Source organism: Chelonoidis abingdonii, chromosome 5 (genome assembly GCF_003597395.2).
Source record: "Chelonoidis abingdonii isolate Lonesome George chromosome 5, CheloAbing_2.0, whole genome shotgun sequence".
In the NCBI taxonomy this organism is placed as follows: domain Eukaryota; kingdom Metazoa; phylum Chordata; order Testudines; family Testudinidae; genus Chelonoidis; species Chelonoidis abingdonii.
Genome location: NC_133773.1, coordinates 56,322,543 through 56,344,805, shown reverse-complemented (window position 1 = coordinate 56,344,805; position 22,263 = coordinate 56,322,543). Strand labels below are relative to the sequence as shown.

Genomic DNA, 22,263 nt, shown 5'->3' with positions numbered 1-22,263 from the left:
GGACTTCCATGGCAAACTTATGTGAAGGAGAAAACAGGAGGCAAGTGCTAGGCAATCAAGAAGCCAAGAGCCAATGTCTATAAAGGGTAATGCAGTCATGTTTCTTTGTGCATGTTGGATGAAGAACAGAGGCAGTCTGCATATGTGAAATTCTGGAGAACTGTGATGCAGAGAGGCTGGAAAAAAGAGAATTGAAATCAATGAAGGCATGGAAGGGAATTTCAGCAGAGGTGGATTCAAGGTAAACTTACACGACCGTGATTGCAGAATTAGTGATAGGTATGTTGGGATTCCCTCCGAGACCTCTTTCCACTCCGCTTCCCAAGAACTCAGTTTGACTCTAGACTTTGTCATTCAGATATGTTTGTTTGGCATACAGCAATACTATGCTGAGTTGATCAGGCTCAAACACAGGGGGGATGGATACAGGGCACATCACAACCCCAAAGTTAAACAAAAAGCCTCTCCCTTTATATGCATTACACATCTCACTGCATTTACTATCCATTGCATCACACATTTTTGAATTAGCTCAGTTACTTTGCAGGAATCAATCCCTGTGCAGCATGCATAGTCCATGGTTTGACTCCCTCTGTATCTCATCTCTATATTCCTAACTTGTGTTGTCCCTTGTTATCCAGTTCATAGTAAATAGTTCCCTGTGTGTTCCCCCCCAGGTTTCCTTCTCTAACAGGGGAAAGTATAAACCCCAGGGGATCCAGGCTCTGAAGGAAAGGTTTATCCAGAAGGCTGGTAGAGTCAAAGCCTGAGAAAGGTAGAGTAGGGAAAGGCTCAGGAAAATGACCGGCTGCTGATTAGAGGATCCCTTAGCTGGAACCCAGAGCAGAGGGAGGCTACCAGCCACCGGGAAAGTGGCACAGTTTGGGCAGTGGGGGAGAAGACTGCCATTTTGGATGGAAAGACTTTGATAACCCCTGCAAGGGGAAAACATACAGTGAGCTGAGGGCCAAGCTGCAAAGAGAGAGTGCTGAGTTGCTGAGAGAGAAGCAGCAGGGCACACAAACAAGTGACAGAAGCCAGCATCCAACCTGGAAGGAGCTAATCCCTGGATTAGCCAGAAGGAGCCATCCTAGTGGTAAGTGTATCCTGTGATAAGCATCATTAAAGTAGTAGGTAAATTTAAAAGCCCAGATGAAAATGACTCAGAGAAGAGGCAGATAATAAAGAACAGTGGGCCAAGAAATGAGAACTCCACAGAGGATGCTTTATAGTTCAGAGAAGGAATAACAACCAGAGAAGAAAAGAGAACATTTTGACTGATAGAAGCTGATCCAACATATTTCATTAATATGAAAGATTACACTGAAATCATGGGGAAGAAGGAATATTCATCTAGAGCCAAGCAAAAGTTTTTGGCTAATAGTTTGTTCATCAAAAAATATAGCTTTGGGCACCTGAAACTGTTCACAAATTTGAGTTGAATACAACCAATAGTTCTGGCTGGGGAAAAATGGAAGAAAAAGTCTACAAAAAATCAAAGCACTTTATTTCAATATTTTCTAAATGGAACAATTCAATCTTTCATTTCAGATTGTAAATAGATTTTTTTTAACCACAAAAAAGGGGATTAAAAACACAACCAAAGCCAAAATGAAATTAAACATTTTGTTTTGGTCAAACAACATATTTCACTGAGGAAAAACTCAAATTGTCATTTTGTGTCCACCTGAAAGAAGATTTTCAGGTTTACTCAGTTATTCAACTAGCTCTACCTTCATTCTGAGCGAGAAAGAGATTATTAGCCACATGGAAGAGAGCAACTCAGCTTGAAAACCACCAAGGAGATTGCTGGCTGATTAGTCATTATTGAGGAGACCCCAAGCTGCTTCTTCCCCCCGCTTTTTTTTTTAAAAGAAAATTGAAATGGAAGACTAGTGAGAGAGCAGTAGTATGAGTGTCAAGGCCAGACAGGGATATTTTAGGACAGTAGCCTGTTTCAGAGAGTTTGCCCCAGAGGTCGAGGAATTAGTTACCATGTCAGCAGTGCAGGGACAGGGAAAGAAGGGAAACGACAGAAGAGATCAAAAAAGGACATAATTTATTTAAGTGACTGAATTATATTCTAAAAATCTAGAGGGGGAAAAGGGAAGTGGGGGAGAAGAAGAAGAAAGAAATCTAGAGGGGGAAAAGGGAAGTGGGGGAGAAGAAGAAGAAAGAATTAATAGATAAGAGGACTGATGAGTATATGAGAATCAAGACTGAAGTTAAAGAATAAAGGTTGAGCAGACAGTAGAGAAACCACTAAGGATGAAGTTGGAGAGGGAGAGATGATCAAAGAGAGGGAATGGGGCAGGGGATACACCTAGAGAGTTGGAGGCTTGGAAGGGCCAAGAGAGACAGAAGTAGAAAGGAAGTGCAGGAGCAAGGAGTCGGGAAAGCAAGCAAGTACACCATAGTAGATTAAATGGAAGATTCTGAGAGTCTCTTGCAGGGACAGAGAATTTCTGAGTCAGCTAAAGCAACAGCCCATACAATCTGAGCATCTGGAGGAAGCTGATACTGGAATATAGCAGGAAGGAGAGAGGACAAATATGAAAAAAAAATCAGCTCCCCCACTAGAAGGAAAATAGACTTGCTGAGGTAACGGAGATTCTGCCACGAAAATGTCGTGGCTTAACCATGAAAACTGCAGGTTTTAAACAGAAAAGAAATTATTTAAATGATAACTGCACCTATCTTTGATAAGTAGCTATCCTAGCATCCATGGCAATCTTTCATTTCTTAGCTGAGAAGTAAAGTTGAGCCTGCACCAAAACCATGACTGTGGATTCCCCAAACTTTGGGCGGTTCAGAATAACTGACAATCAGATCTAATTTTTGCTACCATCCACTATCTTTATAATGAGACAAACCAAAATCTCTGCTCCAGACACTCCTGAAATTTGGTGTGTTCAAAATCTAGATCCAAATTCTGTGATTTGAAATCACTTCTGCTGAGAATTTCTTCCATCAGGAAATCTAGACTAGCTTTGGCTTGGAATTCACTCCCTTTATCCTTAAGCTCTTTCCTTTCATTGCTAGCTTTAAAGCTGCCTTGCTATCAAGAGGATTAATCATGTTTGTAACATGTACATTGTCTCTTTAAGAACTTCTCAAGGGCTGCTGTTAGGCACATGCCTTAATTACCTACCAGTCTGCATACAGATACCAACTGCTGCCTATCTCTATTAGAGCTTTGATTTTTTTTTCCCTTCTAAGGCATTGTAGTTCACAAACAATACGTTTTCATAGAACACCAGTTTCACTTTGGTTTATTTCTGGTGCTTAGGGAATGCTTCCCCTCCCCAATAACTCTGACTATAAAGAGAATGAGACTGGTCACAAAGAATGTCACTCATTTGTTCGCATGCACGCAGTGAACTTTTAGGAGCAGTTGTTCTCAAATTCAAATGATTTGTTTATTTCCAGCCTAACCTGAAGTAATCTTAGGTTAATAAAATAGTTTTCTTTCCAAGTTTTCCTGTTCTGAGAGGTGCTTGAAGCTTTTAGTCTCCAAATAGTTCCTTGACACATTCTGATCAATCCTGATACCTCTATTTAAGCTTGGGGAGCTTTAAAAGCAATGAAAGTTTGTCTAAATAGAATTGGGGCAGTAATTAGCAGGTAGGTAAAGGCAGGGTCAGACAAAGTGGGGGAGAGAGCTGAGACTGAGGTATGAAGAAGTTATAGGTGGTTATGATCTTTTTAGAGATGTATTGGGCATTCCAGAGACAGCAAGAGAAGGGAAGCTGGAATGAGGGGGAAGGAGGAGGGTGGGCATATGGTTATAAATGAAGGCATGACAGAGGGGGAAGTGGTGGTGGGGATGGGTGTGGGAAGTGGAGAGGGCGGGGATGGAAGGAGGGCTTCGGTTGAGGTAAATGTCGCCACAGATGAGGAAGGATGGATGTAAGATTTGGATTTGTGCTGATGAGCAGAGAGGGGAGATTCGGATGGAGGGGGAGAGGAGGAAGTGGAGCTGGTGAGAACTGTAGAGAGATGAGGGTAAAATGGAGCCAGGGTGGAGATGGGAGAGGGATGGAGGAAGAGGATGGATGCCATGAGGCTGAAGAGGGGTGTGATAAGTGCCATGGGGGAATGGCAGATAGACAAAAGGAGGAAAAAATGAAAAATATTGTGAAAGTAACATGAGTGTAGCTGCTCCTGAGGTAGCTAGACTGTGTTGCCTTTCCCTGCTTTTTTACTGCAATAGCCTATACCATGGCCCTGAACCCACAATCAGATTTGTGTGGGAAGGCCCTTGTCCCCGAGAGGACACCTCAGGACTCCAAAATCCAAAACATGGTAATTGGTTTCCACATTGCAATTTAAGATAAAAACATAACAATTCACACTATACAATGCTTAATTTGTGCCAGAGCTTACCAGGGTTAAGTCCCGGAATCTGTAGGCTTGGCAATTCAGATGAAACAAGCCCCAGCACCTCTGGGCTTGCTGCATCAGTTATGGAAGCAAAATAATTGCTTGAGCCCCAGCACCTCTTTCATTACAAATTAAGAACCGACACCATACAATTGTTTGACAGATCATTCCTGTCACCATCCCTTCTCAATGAAGAGCCATTCCATAGGGTTTTTCTTTGTCAGAACCAAGTTTCTGCTTCATAGATCACTTCTAGGTGAGCCTATTGAGTAAAAAACCTCTTAATGAAAGGTGATCTCTTATTCCTAAGAATGGTCTTAAATCACAGTGTGTTCTAAGCAGATCTATCTTATACTGTATTTCTGAAAATCACTTCTTCCATTTTGTGGACACAGGCCTTGTAAAATTTTGTCACAGCTCCAATATTTCTGTAATATAATCAAGCACTTTGAATTAAAAAAAATTAATAGACTTTGCTCCTTAACAGCTGGAAATGCCTTGACAGAAGAATTTGATTCCTGGCACATATTAGGATTGACATGGACACTAATCCTACAGTGACATGCATCTGGATATACTCTTGCATCTGCACAAGATGCTATTGCAGTAACTGGAGGATCAAAGCCTTTTTCAGCTACTTCTAAACATGTATGTCATATCTCTATATCAACATGAACATTTCTGTTCACAGAACCAAAATGAAACTGACAGGCACTTAAAATTAGATTTTTGTTAAACTATTAAATCTCATTGTGTGAAATAATATCCTTGTTTATTTATACACAGCCGTTAAAGGTTTTTAGTGTGTCACTTCCAGCTAACCTGCAGATGGAAGGAAGTGGTCAGATGAGGATTACAGAAAAACCTAACTAAATCTCTGAGTGGAAATCTCATAAGTTTCCTTTTCTTTGTCTCTCTCATTTCGTGTAGCTGTTCTTCTGGTCAATCAACTGCGGACATGACTGACAACTTGTAGTGGCTGACAACTATCACATTTCTGATGTACTGCCATGAAATAGAAAATACATACTCAAACCACAGGTAAATAAATATGCAACCAACTGCTTATGGGTATACCTGATACACAACCTATCAAGAGAGAGGTGGAAATCCAGATAGCTGCTGTACCCCTCTTTTAGTGACTTAAGGACGTGACATCTACTAAAAGTCAGGATACTAGTCCATTTACAAGGATGTGACATGAGATCAGGAAAATAGCTGTAACTGGCACACAACATATCCTACCCTGTGTATGAACAGAACACATATAGGTAATTGTTTATGTAAACAACATTTTGGAAGGGCAATTTCATTAAAAAAAAATTAAAACTACCATATGTATCACCTTTTAGGTGCTGTTCACACTTTCATGCTTATTTTATATCTTGCTCTGTTTTACTTTCCTCTGTCTTAAATTAAAGTGTCTTGCCCTCTATTTGCTTTATCCAACCTTTCCCTTATAGTTCCCTCACTACCAAATGTTCCTTTTTATTTCCCCTTTCATGCCCAACAAGTTGCTTTCAGACAAGTAGTATAGTGGCAGCGTGAGGAGTGTGGGAAACTGTATCTTTGAGGAGGCTCTGGTGAGACCTAGTTGAAATCGATTGCTATGCAGAGGCTCACGTCATGCCATGCTGCCAGACCGTTGTCAGACTCCTTTGCTCTGAGTGATCAGTGCATATCACCAAGAGGACAGGACAACAGGAGATGGAGGGAGATAAAGTAGGGCAACCCCCAGCGGGTGAAGATAGTGGTGTTGTGGGAAGGAGAAATCCAAGTGAAAGGGTAGGTGGGGGAGACTCAAATGAGGTGGAGGCAGATAAACAGCTGCAGTAAAAAGAGCTCCCTCCCTCAATGACATTAGAGCACAAGGTCCTTGTGCCTGCTTCACCTCTGTCTGCTGCAGCTGAGTCATAGGAGTGGAGAGTTTCCCTGTCTAGTGAGGGCAAAGGCAATCAAGTGGGCTGACAGGTCCTTTCAGCCTGAGCAGCAGGCTAAGACAGAGAGCAGCCATTCTTAGCTGAGTGAGGATGGATGAAGACTAATATAAGAACAAAGGAAGAAGGCCTTCCTTTCTTCAGCTTTCTGATACCTTCCTTTCTTTTTTCCCCCAGCTCTGTGTAGTTTATTCCTGAGCCTACAATTCAGTGGCGGGGAGGGGAGAATAGGCTTGACCGGTCTGTAAATGAGGTTGCACCAACCTATGTCAGCAGTGAATTTGGCCCCTAGAACTGAAAGCAAGTTTAGGTTAGCGACAGGTGTTGCTTAAAACTTTTAGCAGTTCCATTCAAATAAACACTCATGCTTTTGGGTGCTTATTCAAGCTATCTGAACCTCTGGGATAAAATCCTGGCCTCATTGAAGTCAAAGGTAGAATTCCCATTGAGTTCAGTGGGGCCAGGAGTTCACCCTTTGAGTCTGAAAAATCAGAGAGGAAAACTTGCAAAAACATTCACTCCCACAAGATTTCTAACATAGTCTGCTTCTAGTCTGACCATAAATAACATGAGATTTTTCTCGTGGTATTTTAGCAATTCAGTTTCTGGTTCTAGTGGACAATTATTTTTGTTCAGAACAATTATATTCTCTATCTTAGTTTGCTCATCCCTAGTTCAGATGCAATTTTTTAAATTATTATTATTTTATTTTATTTTATTATTTGATCACTGCTACAGTTTAGAGACAGTAACTAACACCTTTGTAAAAGTTCAGAATTCAGACTGTATTGTACAGCTTGGGCCCCACCTTACCATAAAACATGGTTATTTTTAGGTAGTTTCCTAGTATGTAGAAGTCTTGGTTAACACATTGTCTAGCTAACACATTTCTAACTTTCTTTTAGCATCTGAAGAACTGTGCCAAACATTAAGACCTAGTAGCTATCAAAATGGTGCCTGATATTAAATTCAAATAGATTCCAGATTAAGAATATAAAACTGGCTATACTGGATCAGACCAATGGTCCAGCTAACCCAGTATCCTGTCTTCTGATACTGACCAGTCAGATGCTTTAGAGTGAATGAACAGAACAGAGCAATTATTGAGTGATCCTTCCCCTGTCCACCAGTCCCAACTTCTGGCAGTGGGAGGTTTAGGGACACCCAGAGCATGGGATTGAATCCCTGACCATTTTGACTAATAGCCATTGATATACTCTATCATCTATGAATTTATGTAATTCTTTTTTGAACCAAGTTATATTTTTGGTCTTCACAAACATGTTCCACAGGTTGACTGTGCATTGTGTGAATAAATACTTTCTTATGTTTTGTATTAAATCTGCTGCCTGTTAATTTCATTGGGTGACCTCTGGTTCCAGTGTTATGTGAAGGGGTAAATAACACATCTTTATTCATTTTCTCCACATCATTCATGATTTTATAGACCTCTATCATAATCCCCCTTTAGTAATCTCTTTTTTCTAAACTGAACAGTCCCAGTCTTCTTAATTTCTCCTCACAAGGATGCTGTTCCATACCCCTAATAATTTTTCTTGTCTTTCTCTGTACCTGGTCCAATTCTTTTTTGAGATGGGGCAACCAGAATTACATGCAGCATTCAAGATCTGGGGGTACCATGCATTTATATAGTTGCATTATGATACTTTCTCTTTTATTATCTATCCCTTTCTTAATCGTTCCTAACAGTCTGTTAGCTTTTTTGACTGGAGCTTCACATTGAGCAGAACTACCCACAATGACACCACTCAAGAAAGAGATTTTGGAAACAGCTAATTTAGACCGCAGCATTTTGAATATCTAGTTAGGATCATTTTTTCCAATGTGAGTTACTTTGTACTTATCAACATGAAATTGTAGCTGTGATTTTGTTGCCCAGTCACCCAGCTTAGTGAGATCCCTTTGTAATTCTTCGCTGTCAGCTTTGGACCTACTTATTTAGTACTTTTATATCATCTGCAAACTTTGTTACCTCACTGTTTGCCCAATTTTCAGATTATTTATGAATATACAGAGCACAGATCCCAAAACATGTGCTTGGGGGACCCTGATATTTTCCTCTTTCCACTGTGAAAACTGACCATTTATTCCTACCTTTTGTTTCCTATCTTTTAACCAGTTACTGATCCATGAGAGGACCTTCCCTCTTATCCCATGACTGCTTACTTTGCTTAAGAGACTTTGGTGAGGGACTGTAGTGGGGTAGTCACCTGCTCCTGGCCTGAAAGGGTTAAAAGCCAGCCCTTGGAGAGGGCTGGGGCTGGGAGCCTTAGACTGGGCTGATTGGGGAGGCAGCCTCAGCTGTGGCCATGCCTCAATCAGGGTCCAGCTGGCCCTATAAAGGCCAATGAAGCCAGGAACTGACAGTCTCTCTCTGGCTGTAGAGGGAGATGGTCCTGGCTGCTGGGGAGCTAGAGAAGGTATCTGGAGTGGGGCAGGGCTGGGGGAAGGCTACGGGAGCTGGGGATTTCTGGCCTGGAAACCCCCAGGCTGTGGCCTAGTAGAAGGCCAAATAGATACTGCGGTTGTACGGGACAGCCTAAGGCTAGGCCGAGGCAGCGGGTCCAAACCCCTCCTTGCCTGTTGTGATGAATGGCTTATACTGTAGTCTGCCCCAGGGAGCAGGAGCTAGTTGATGACTGGCAGTAGCCTATGACTTAGGTGAGGTAGGGAGGATAGGAGGTGGGAGTTCCCTGGGGAGGGGAGATCCTGTGAGACTGTAGGGTACCGCAGGGGGCAGCAACCTGGCCTGAAAGGAGCACCGAGGTCCAAGAGGGACTTGGGACCCAGCAGGAAGCAGGACACCAGCCTTCAGAGGGTGCTCCTGGATCAAAGAGCTAATTCCCAGGATGACCGACAGGAGGCACCACAGGGGTGAGTTGCTGCACCGTTACAGGGACCTTGTCAAAGGCTTTCTGAAGGTCCAACTACACTATATCAATTGGATCACCTTGTCCACATGCTTGTTGACGCATTCAAAGAATTACAATCGATTGGTGAGGTATAACTTCCCTTTACAAAAGCTGTGTTGACTCTTCTGCAACATATCATGTTCATATATGTGACTGATAATTCTGTTCTTTACTATAGTTTCAACCAATTTGCCTGGTACTGAAGTTAGACTTACCAGCCTGTAATTGCCAGGATTGCCTCTGGGGCTTTTTTAAAAAAAATTGGTGTTACATTAGCTATCCTCCAGTCATCTGATACAGTTTCCTAGAGCTAGTCAAAAAATTTCTGAAAACAAGAAGACAATTATTTCATGAAAATCTTTGCAAAATATTTTCCTGTTTTCAATCAGCTTTGCAGTTTATAGTTTATTAACATTGGGTGTTTTGGTTTATGTTACATGTGTTTTGCAGAATAGGAGCAGCCAGAAACTGGTTCAAGAAATATATATTTTTCTCTATATGTGAGATTTCATCACATATAAAATGTATGTATGTGAATGTAGAAAACTAGGGAGAGAGAAGGAAAATGTGAACTCTGCTCTTTGATTTCCTGGAGCCCTTTTATATTACTTTACTATATTCTATTTAAAATAATTCATCTTCTAGTGAAAATGTTTCTTATGATCTAAATCAGCAACTTGTTCACTAATATTTATAAGTGTCTAGAGATGCTACAAGGCTAGATTGTGTGGCCTGTGTGCATGTTAATCCTGGATATGGTGGAAAATGACTAACAATGATATACAACCTAAAAAAAGATTATTAAAACTAAGAGCTGATGAGATCAATGCACTCGAAACAGATCTCAGTGGCTCATGTGCTCATTGTCTATATGAGGGGTCAGCAACCTTCCAGAAGTGGTGTGTCGAGTCTTCATTTATTCACTCTTAAGGTTTTGCGTGCCAGTAATACATTTTAACACTTTTGGAAGGTCTCTTTCTACAAGTCTATAATATATAACTAAACTATTGTTGTACGTAAAGTAAGTAAGGTTTTTAAAATGTTTAAGAAGCTTCATTTAAAATTAAATTAAAATGCAGGACTCCCAGGCAGTGTGAGTGCCACTGAAAAATCAGCTTGCGTGCCACCTTTGGCACACTTGCTATAGGTTGCCTACCTCTGGTCTACACACATGCTTCTAAGGTTGCCAGCCCAGTGAAAATGATGCGTGGGAAACTGGTGCAAAGTGCGGATTTATTAAATGCTAATGGGAAAATCCAGATTGTTCAAATTAAATCCTAAATCAGAAACAAATCATCCAGCCTCCACCACCCTATGCAGTGTCATTGAATCATTTAGTGGCCTCTTCTGTGACCCTGAAGTTGTAAAAATTAAACAATGTTAAGGGCTGCTGTTGTGGGCTTCTGGCTGCTGAAAGCAGTGCTGATTCTCCTACAGCGGGCTGTTAATTTAAAAGCCAAGGAGAGAGATCACAGCAATTAGTTCATGTTGGCTCCTAACTGCATCAGGGTGAATAATATTGGAGCCATAAGCTGGAGCCATGCCTCAGTCTGTGCTTTTTCCCACCAGAAGCTGCGTACCAGCAGTTTGCCTCATTTTAAAAATAAAGTGTTGACTTGAACCAATAAAAGAGAGAGAGACTATGCAAGAATGGAGACAATAAAATGGGAGTAAATAAAATATTTAAAAAGAAGGAACAGGTCACTTGAAGGCATATCTTAGCTCTGTATTAGAACGCTCACTGATACTTAACCATAAACTGCCTGCCTATGGGCTTAATTCATACCTGTGCTGCAGTGACTGTGTATCTGTGACTCTCCTTCTCCCCTCTCCTATTTTGCGCAGTGGAGAAGCGTGAAGGGACCTCAATGTTTTGCTTAGTACTAAGTGAGGGACTGGCAGTTTATACAGTAATAATCTTAGCAAAACGTTTGGAGTTGATGCTTGAAGAATGAAAATAAAATAGAATTCATACCCCTCCAGATAGGAATTGTTTACTGAGAGAACTCTTATGTATAACATACAGAAATATTCTCTTCATACAGCATACGTCCCTCTGTCCTAGTATGTTCTCCAGTGAATTATCTGAACTCCTATGTATGCAAATGTTTCTAATATCACTGAAACAGCTTGGAGGAATGAGGTAGTACTGTGAGCCACTGAAGACAGCTCAAATACTTTTCCAGTGTATTTCTTGAATTAGAATGATTTTCAAAGTCCCCTTTAGTTTCTCTCAAAGATTAAAAAATGTGTAAAGCTTCTTTCGGTTCCATTTAATACAGCACAGACCTGTCATTCTGAAATACACCAAGCCCTGTAGAGGGATTTGTTTCACTGCCCACAATTATGCAAATATTCAGGATTTGTCTAAGTCATCTGAGGTGATATACATCTGATTCTACTTTGTGGTATTAAGTCATAAATGTCATTGCATCATGGGAGCAGTGTTAGGTAGACAAGTAATTTAATCTACCAAAGAATTTTCTCTGAAAAGAGAGAACAATGATCACTCACCTAAAGTTTATGGTCAATATTATTACAGCTTCTTTAAAGGTGCTGAATGAGGAAGGGAGAAGGTTGGAGCCTATAATAAATAAACCCAAACAGAGAAATATATATTTAACAGTCTTCTGTTCATAGTATTATGCACACGTGACAAAGGATCTGTTTTACAAAATACATTTATATATAGTAGTTACTACCCTGCACAGTCATTTTATTTATAGTTCCTTGCATTTTCTCACAATATGCATGTAGCTTATTCACTGAATTAGTGTTATAGGGATATAGTTTCCTTTGCATATCACATTACACACAAACAGACTTTATTTGCAGGAAGCCCCACCTCTTCTCCTCCACGTATCCATAATCCAATATTCTTCTCAACCTCTATTTATCTTTTTTAACAAGTATTCAGCATTCCAGTTTTTTCTGCCCTCCTTATCCCTGAACAAGAAAAGCTTAGCTTTTATTCTCATTTTATCCTGACAGGTAGAGTGCCAAAAGGATCAGCAGCATTAAACCGTCTTTTATTTAACTGTGCTATGTAAAATCACAAGGATGAGAAAATAATTCCCCAGGATGAGGAAATCAGAGTATAGCACAGATATGGGGCAAAGGGGAAGCGAGTGAGTAATCCGGGATAAGATGAACAAATCCACAAAAGGTTTGGAGCCAGACTTCCAAATAGCTCCATGCTAGTTTTCAAGAGCTCAGGATCTGGAGTGAGGTTCTTCAGAGATCAGTGCCCAGTAGTTCCTGTTGTGCTGCTTCTGACCTGATTTAAAAGAGTTCTGCACCCTCAGCGATGATCTCTTGAAAATCTAGTCATTTATGTTAGTGATTAAATGGGAGTCGAACTTTTCTGAAACACTAGCCTCAACTGTGGGGCTGAGCCGTTCTGAAAATTCCACCCCTAGCAATTCATTGTAATTCATTTTCGCAATTATGAGATATGGTCCCAAAACCAACTCCCAGATCTGAACACCCCAAACTTGATAAAAGTTTGAGTCCAGATCTGAGTTTTTCTCTCTGAATGGATCACACAAAAATCCTGGATCTGAGCTCTGGGGAAAATCCAGATTTATACCCAAACTTTGTCACTTAGCCATGTCTTTAACATTTATCAGAGGGGCTAGTCTGATGCTGAGCTCAGAAAATGACAGACCTGCAAAGAGCAACTGTGGATAACACAATGAATCCAAATGTAGTGTGTTTGGCAGCAAACATTCCAGTGTGTCAGTGCAAAGTAGAAAACTGTAAAACTTATTTTGCCACTTGATACTTGGAGTATGCTATTGCGTGTGCCATTCTGTGCACCAGATTGCTTAAAAGACACCAAAGAAATTGGATCAATCATAAGTGCACAACCAGACTACATCAAGATTTAGCAGTACAAAGTATTACAAATTAAAGTTCACTAAGGCCACAGAGGGAAGCAAACTTTCCGAGGAGGGGAGTCTCATGCTGATTCATAAGCTCTTGAAAAGCATGGAATAAACTGCCAGTCAGCTGCTAGAGATGATAACAAAGACAAGACAAGACTGACCTCTTGACATCACTAGTCAATATTGCCTGGTATGAAACCTATTGCCAGCAATGGAAAAACTGGAGACAATTGCTGATGCCAACAGGGATTTAAGGAGAACCCTAGCCTAGAAGCAATTCAGGCAGAATTTGCACAAAGGTCAGTTCAAATAAGAAACAAACTACCAGAACTGGCAATAGAAGCAAGTGGTTTAAATCAGTTCAAGAGGGATTTGCATAATTTATTATAAGGGAGGAGGAAATCTGGCAACATGGCTACTTACCCAATAATAAATCATAGCTACAGTGATGGGGTTCAAATGAGAAATAGAAGAGTTGTTTTTCGGGTTAGCAGAATAGTTCTTCATAGACCATTTGCTATTCTCCTGGCACTTAAAAGATCTAGCATAATCAGTATAGTCATATCCATTACTCTGTTATTTACTGTGGGATATATATCATCCCTCTGCTTCATGGTATATTTTGAGACAGAATTATACCACTCATTTGTCAACTCTAGACATGAAGTCTGAGCACATAGACTTTGAACAGTGTTTATTATTCTCTCTGGAGCAGCAAAAACTCCTGATGTACATATATGGCAAGACTAAGTCTGGTGAAACTTTGAAGTAGTCAACATACTAGTTTCTTGAACTACATTTCCACAGCACATAGTAGGAGTCTTGCTGTAGCTAAGTATCAGGGGGTAGCCATGAATCAGAAGTGAGGTTTTTTACCCACGAAAGCTTATGCCCAAATAAATCTGTTAGTCTTTAAGGTGCCACCGGACTCGTTGTTTTTTGCTATAGCTAGTGTTCCTGGGAATCCTGATGCTAGAGGTATTTCTGTTTTATTCCAATGTGCTTTTATGAACTTCACTAGATCTAGTATCTGCACCATACTCCCTCCGGCACTAACCTGCTTTGCCTCCTGAGGCTGCTAATGCCACGGGCACTTGCCCTCTTTCTCCCTGCACTTCCACTAATCTGACTAGTAGGGGAGTGAAATTTTTAAATCTCTTTTTTCCCTATGTTTTCTTTAAGAGAACAAGAATAAATCCTGTCCTGCCTGGTGCACCAAGGGAAACTACAGATTTAACTGCTGCCTGCTAGGAACCCACAAGGAGAAACAGAGTACAAGGCTGGGAAGCACATGTTGAATCTCTGAGCTCAGCAAAGTATGTCCACCCTGATGACATGAAATTCTTGATGCTAACCACATTGGGCATGCCCAGATGACTGGGAGCTAGAGAACCCCCTACTTCTTAACCTGCAAACCAACTGACGAATTGTGCCCGGGCTGATGCATTAGGACCTGTTCTCCTACAACTCTCGAGAGCTATAGTGACATGCCAGCCTGTTTTTTTCCTTTGGTTTGGAAAAGAGGCTTCATGTACCCTCGTTCCCTTCTACCTCTCTTCCTTGTACTCCAGTATGACAGACAGCAAGATTTAGTCCATAGTGTTTTTCAGGAGACCCCCTAAATCACAGAAGCTTCACTTCCATTGGAAGATTTCAACTACAGAAGAATGGAGTGGCGCTATCTGGCTTTTTTAGAGGAAGATGATTTCCCTGTTAGCTTTTTGGAGACTTACTGTTAGTTTTCTACATTACCATACTTGGCTCCGTGACACTTGCTTTAATGTGTAGTATCTTGACATTCTGATCTCAAGAAGACGCAAACATTTACACTGACTGTGTCTACTTCAAAGGTTATGTATATGAAATGGAAACCAGTTTCCTCTAGCCATCTGATTCCATCTTTCCTTTCATGTTACCAACATGTCGTTATTATCATTATGTTCCTAATAAGCCTCTGGTGTTTAGGGCAGTGATGAAGGATCTCCACTCCTGTCTGTTTGTGGCAATTCTTTCAATAGTTCCCCAGCTGTGCCCCAGGTTTTTCAGCTCAGCTTCCACAGCTCTTTGCCATGTTTTTGGGCGGCCCTATTTTCGCTAGCCTACAGGTGTCCATCTTATTGCTACTCTGGTGATGGAATCAGTTTCCATCCGAAGCACATGACCGATCTGTCTCCAACACCTCCTGGTGCTTAGATCCTCTTGACTGCACTGTGTCAATAGATCTTGGTTTGAGATTGTTCTAGACCAAAAGATACAGAGGATTTTTCTGAGGCAGGTTGTATGGAGTGAAGACACTTTGGACATGTCATACTTTCTCATTCCCCAGCTATAAAGTAGTGTTGAAAGTACGCAGCTCTGATAAATCTTGAGTTTGGTTTTGGTGTTGTATTTTGATTATTTCCAGACTGTATTTAAGCTCCTGAAGGTGTTCCTGGCTTCACTGATTTTGTTCCAGATGTCCTGGCTTGTTCCACAATCCTGGCTGATGGTGCTGCCCAAGTATGTGACTATTTCTACATTGGTGAGAATGTGATCCTCTATCTATACTGGAAATGGTGAGACAATATTAAAAGTCAGGACATCTGTCTTATTGCAGTTGATTTTCAGTCCAATTTGCTGGCTGAACGCATTGAATCAAGTTGTTGTTTCTTGTATATGCTGTTGGGTATGTGATAGGAAAGTGACATCTGCAAAGTCCAGGTCTTCAGGGGATGAGAAGAGTGTCCATTTAATGCCCCTTGTCATGTCCTCTGTTGTACGCCACATTACCTAGTCAATGGCAGTGTTGAAGAGGATTGTAGACATGACACACCCCTGACATACTCCTGTTTTGACTTCAGAACTGAGCTTATTATAATCAACGCTGCAAATAAAGTTGAAATAGAAGCTTTAGATGATGTTGATTATATGGAAAGGAATTCCATATGTCCGCAGAATGTGCCATAGGCTGGTCCTTTGAATGCTATCAAAAGCCCTCTCAAACTCTATGAAATGTATGTAGAGTTGCTATTGCCATTCTAAGCACTGTTCTATTATGTTTCATAGAGTGAAGGTCTGGTCTGTGCATCCACCCCCTTTCCGAAAACCATCTTGCTCTTTTCTGAGAATGCTGTCAGCGGCCTCTGATATATGCTGGACTATGATCTTCTACAATCCTTTGCTTGTCACAGATAAAAGTGTGATACCATGCCAGTCATTACAATTACTGAGAGTTCCTTTCTTTGGTATCTTCACTATTACCCCATTGGTCCAGTCATCTGGAACTTTTCCCTTTCCCAGACTGATGTAAATAGAGGGACCAGGATAGAGGCTGCTATTTTAGGATTTACCTTGAACAATTCTGCACTCAGTTATCCTTGCCAGGAGCTTTCCCATTTTTTAAGGATTTGATGGCTTGAATGTTCTCTTCCTTAGTTGAGGTGTCTGTGTTGATATCTAGATCCTCTTCTGCCTCCTGGATGTTTGCTTCCTCTTTAGGTGGCTCCCTGTTCAGCAAGTCTTTGAAATGCTCTGTCCAGCGCATTTCTTGGTTTTTTTTCAGTTGTTAGTAGGTGTCCTTATTTGTTCCTGATGTGAGTGTTTGTTGGTGTCTGCCAGTTAACACTGATAAGCCGTGTCATTTTCTAAATGGTTCCTTGTTCACTACCAGCAGCTGCATCCTCTGCTTGCATTACCAGATTACCAATATAATGCCGTTTGTCCACTCTCACAAGGTGTTTGAAAAGTTTCAGGGCATAATCCTGCAAATACGTAAGCACATGAGTGGCCTTACATAGCCTGATTGAAAGTCTGTGGAAGCCTTCTATTGACTTCAGTCACCAATCACATTAACTCAATTATGCTGCATATATGTAGTATTGTCTAGTCCCTTTTCCTTGCTAAATGTAAACCTTACCATGTTACACTTTGTCAATGTATAATGCAGACCTTAGCTACTGGCCATGGGGTCCCTGTACTGACACCCAGAGGATAGGGAGGGCCTGGGTTCCCCACCTCACCCACCAGAAAAAGTGGAGTGGAAGCACCCTGACACAAGTGGGAGAAGAACTATTAATTTGGAACTGGGTCTGCTGAAAGAAAGGGCTGAGGGGCAGGTTGTGACCCTGCACAGAGGCAGGAGCACAACGCTGTTGAGTCTCAAAAGAGGTGAAAAGTCCGTGCAGGAGTGAGCCTGGATAGGGGCAAAGAGTCACGTTTATCTGAGTTTAGTTTATTGGATTCTCCTCTTTCCACCCACCCCTCCCCTTCCCAGAAATGGGGGACTAAATATGATCTGGCCTGAGGGCTGTCATGAGAAGAGGAAGAATATTGCTGATCCAGAATGGCTGATGGCAGGGGACACTAAATGAGGAGAGCCTACTATGCCACACCCAGCCAGGAGGGGACAGGCCCACAGTAAGTCTCTTCTTTCCTTCACAGTTACAAAATATACAGGCACAATATTTGGCTGAATTAATATTTCCAGAGCAACCTTCATTTCAGGAACTCTGTGGTTTGGAATATGTAAACTCAAAAATCTAGTGTTGCATTAGTGCTAGTTTTGGCTCTGAAAATATACTAGATATGCAGTTGTAAATCCTAGAAGAGTAGTGAGAAAGAGATTGTTCTACCTTCCCTGCTTCTATCATAGCTTCTTCTGATTGTAAAACCTACATCAAATGTGCATAAAACCTTTACTGTTTGTTTTGAAGACAGCGTTGGACCAATACCTACTTCATTTTGGCAATCTTATTTATGAACACCCCATCACCATTGCAAAGATATCAGGCCAAATCCTGTTTGCCTTTCTCATACAAGTAATCCCAGTAAGCCGAATTCTCTGCTGTGTTCTGTGGATTATGGCTTCCTGATCTCTGCCCTGACCCACAGGAGCTGATCTAATTTGCACCAGCTGATAATGGTTCCCCAAGAGGCTGTCAAACTAGCTGGGAATAGCCAGAATGTAATAGGGTCTGGTTACCCTGCCTCCCTGACTGGGGAGAGGGGTGGAGAGAGGCTGTGAAGAGAGTAGCAGAGAAGATTGCTCAGGGTCCTCTGTGTACTCTCCCTTGCTCGAAATATCTCCAAATAGGGGAGTTAAATCTGGATTCCATCCTGTTTGCACCACAAAAGTAGCACAAAGAGATGAAATGGAAAAGAGATTTGAGTTCATTGTATCCATGAGAAGAGGCAAAGGATTTGTACTGATGTCTTCCATAATTTAAACAATTAGAAGTCACTCTAAATATGAAAGTTCTGCACTGCTTATACCAGAGGCCTATCATTGGCTACCAAAAAAATCCCCCTCCCCACTTTTTGTAGTAACTTCTCTTTCTACAGCAGATACTGTGATAAAAGCCCTGAGACTTGAAAAAACAGCTTGTCTTATTCCCCCACATAATCATGAGTGAACAAGAGCTTGTTTTCAGGAAATCTGGGGAGGCTTTTTTTTTCCTTTCAAATCTTTGACCACATGTTTCCACAGACTACGTCAGTCACATTATTTTAAATAACCCTCAGAGCCCTGTGGCCGAATACTTGCATGGTGTGGTTAGTGCTGCCTTTCTTCAATGGCACTTTTTTCCTTCCTCATCTTTCATAAGTAAGTTTACTGCTGGTGGAAAATGGGAATTTAATGGCTCTGGGGACTAAAGTCCCCACTGTTTCGCTAATAGAACAGAAGCAATGGCTGGGAAAACCCTACAAAATGCCTCTGCCTTGTATAGGTAGGACCACCTCCAAGGGTGAGAGATTAATCCCATTTCCTTGGTTACTCTGAGACTGCAGAAAAGGGTCCCAGTTAGTTTCGGGGATAGTGGGTTTTTTTATATTTTTCTGTTTTATGATGATGATGTGGACACTTGGAAGTAAAATGTATGTTTAAGATCAAGAGGACCCCACACCTTGAAATGTCTGGTCTTTTTAGTAGGTTAGTATAAATGAGAATAAATTCCATGTGGCCATCAAACTTCCATGGTAATGGAACAACTTTCTCATTTTTCCTACAAGGCTTTGCTAGGTTCTAAGCAGGTAGCTAAAGCTTAGGGCTCTATCAGTACCATCCCCAAGTCATCCAGTCCGCTTTGGTTATACTTTGTGACAGCCTGACTGTAAGTGAGTTTTCTGACACAAAGATCCAAAGCTTGTTTGTTTGCACTGGGCCAGATTCAGACGTAGTGTGTGAGGCAGTTAAACTCACATAGGGCTCAATCCTGCAAGGTGATGAAAACTCTGGCTCTGATCCTGCAAAGCAGTCTGCTTAAAAATAAATACGTGCTCAAGTGCCTTGCTAGATCAATCCTGGAATGGTCAGTACCTTTCAGAACTGAGGCCTTAGCACCTCATCCAAAAATGACTGGAGTTAATGAAAAGACTCCTGTTGACTTCAGTAGGTTTTGGATTAGGCCTTTAAACATACTTATATCCACTCTTCTCATGTGCAAGTTGGTTTTATGCTACGGCTACAGGGCCAGAAAAATCTACTTTTTCCAGTTCCTTAACAAGTAAGCTACATCAAACTTATATGTGAAGAGAGTGTATAAATAGGTCTAAAGTGAACTAACACACATCACCTCTGAATTCAGTCCACTGTGTTCTCAATAACTTCCAGATCTGTCTTTCCCCAACCCCTATAAATTACTGTACATTTATTATAGTCAGGCTGAAAGATAAAACTATATAACTTATTTTGGTTTTTGTTATTTATATTCAAGAGCAGACTCCAAACTAACAAGAAAGATACAAACTAGACACAGGGTTCAGTTAAGCCACCATGGAAATGCAGCCAGCTCTGAAGTGAAACACAGCAGCTATTTAACAATGCACAGTAACACTTCACAACAACAGAGATAGTAAAATACCTTACCCAGCTGAAGGGCTAAAAGTAATTATAAAAGTAGCATAGATGAGAATACCCAAGATGGAATGTGGCCAAGACACACAGGTTAATATGCTTCTTCTTGGAGAAAGTGCCATGAAATCTTTAATAAAATTAAGTGGCCAGGACTGCAGTTTTTCTTCTCATTGGAAACACAGCCCCTCCAATAGCACAGTGTCACTAACAAGATGTGGCACAGTAGTTTGACTCTGACTCAGAGGGAAGAGTGCCACCTACTTGCTGAATTAAGACCTTCCCAAAGCACCAGGATTTTTTCTTTTTTAATTTCAGTTGTTAATTTGGCCTGACTGTCTAATTTATGCATACTGATTAGATCATAGGTCAAAATTAATATGAGTGCAGCTTCTTTTGAGGCATACCAATGTTTTCTCTTCTCAGTGACCGTTTTCATCTCCATACATAATGTATATATAAATGTACATATCCCTGTAGCCTGCCCACTAAGATAAAGTTAGTTATCTACAAATATACACTATATAGTATTCTCCTTTAATTCAGTGTTTTGAAACTTGGTTCAGTTACCCATTGCATAAACAATGTAACTTTTATGCCTTATCCTAAAAATTTGCTCTCTTCAAATGGTGTTACTTGAGTGGTATGGGAACTAGAATTTATTTCATGGGAAATTCTGCAGTTTTGAAACTTGATTAGTTTTGAATTGGAACAAAAACAACATTTTAAAATAGCCTGAAAAATGAAACTTCATGTTTCCTTTTGGGTCAATCAAAATATTTTTGTTTTTTAGACTACTTTTACAATAGAAAATAAATTTCTAAACAAAGTTATTTCAGAATGAAAAATCAGTGTCCAAAAATGTCAAAATGGAGTGTTTTTCACCTTATCAAAATGCTTTTCACTTTTTTCCCCAAAATGAAATTTTTACAAAATTTCAACATGTTCCTGTGGGAAGTCGTCTTTTTTAACAAGATAGCAATTTTGACAAACATTCCATTGGAAAGTGTTCAACCAACTTTAGCTGTTTGAGAAGGTAGAATTCTGACACCAATTAAAACAACAATTAAGCGACAGCCATGCTTCCTTATGCTTTGATCCCTGCCATTATTCCATCTAATTCTTATCTTTATACATTGCATTCATTTTGTATCTTGCTTAGTATTCCTTTAAGAAGAGAGGTCTAATAGATTAAACATTAACCTAAAACTATGTCTCTTTTTAAAAAAATCTTGTAAGAAAACCAATGACCCACAACAAAAATTAAGACTTAAGTTTAAACAAAATACACTAGGGGACAGCATCTACTTAATTGCCTTCAATTCTTCTTAGGCACAGAGGATTTTCAATAAGGACGATTTTGTAAAGGAGAAAATGTAATTTAGAGGGGAAGTAAGCCTTCCAGTTTATCAGGCATTTGAGTTATTTAGAATACTAAAATGGATTTTTAGCAGTGTTAATAAGAATCAAACACCCCCACTCTTTCAGTTACAGGCTGAGAGTTCCCAACCACATCAGAGTTCTCCAAGACCTTTTGCACAACCAGGGAACACCAGACAGTTCAGATATTTCATTGCTCCACCCTTCCCTAACACCACTAGTGTTCATCAGTGTTCAAAGTTCATTATCTAAAAAAATCTAGAACCTTATACATAATTTATAAAGGACACAGAACCAGTATTTCACTCCTCTGCTCTTCTTTAAGAATAATGGATGGTCCAAATATACCTGTACAGCTGCTTTGTTGAAAACAAGAATATTGGGGGGAGGGGATACTCAAATCACATTCCTGTTTATTTTTGAGAATTGCACACTAGCAATGTCACAAAATCTCTAATTTTTGTCATTACTAAAACATTGCCATCAGTATTAAAAATCAAGGCTATAAAACTACATTTTGCAATTTTTTTAATAAAAGTGATGGCCAACTTCTGACTGAACCATATGCAAGAAATGGAAAAAACTACTAACTTAGTGGTCATCTGACATCACAAACAACTCTTCCCTGCCCTAATTGGGAGACTGGGTAGCATGGGTGGAGAGAAGATGAAAGTCCAAACCCCAGCTGCACCAGCTGCATTTAGACTTCCCTGAGCTGAGCCTCAATATTTGATCCAGCAGACAGGAAGCCAGATCTTCAGCATCTCTCTCATCAGGTCAAGACTTGTCCATTGCAACATTAAGCTGAGGCATCTCATGATGCACAATGAGAAGAGGGCTGAATACTTCTCTTCTCAGCCCATGCCCGGAGAACAACTGTCAGGAAAAGGCCAGCCAGGCAGGGAAAAGACTAT

At 40.6% G+C, this 22,263-nt stretch overlaps 1 long non-coding RNA gene across 2 annotated transcripts in view; it reads right to left on the bottom strand.

The window, feature by feature from the left end:
* The window catches only part of LOC116829526 (uncharacterized), a 29,018-nt gene extending 8,918 nt beyond the window's left edge, over positions 1-20,100 (bottom strand). The window contains exons 1-3 of one of the 2 annotated variants that reach the window (XR_012655954.1): positions 19,985-20,087; positions 12,099-12,199; positions 11,768-11,837 (exon numbers count right to left, since the gene is read on the bottom strand). This is a non-coding gene — a long non-coding RNA (uncharacterized LOC116829526). Of the gene's footprint in view, positions 1-11,767; positions 11,838-12,098; positions 12,200-19,984 lie in introns of both variants that reach the window. The other variant, XR_004374767.2, reaches the window with a different exon arrangement.
* Between the last annotated feature and the right edge of the window lie 2,163 nt (positions 20,101-22,263).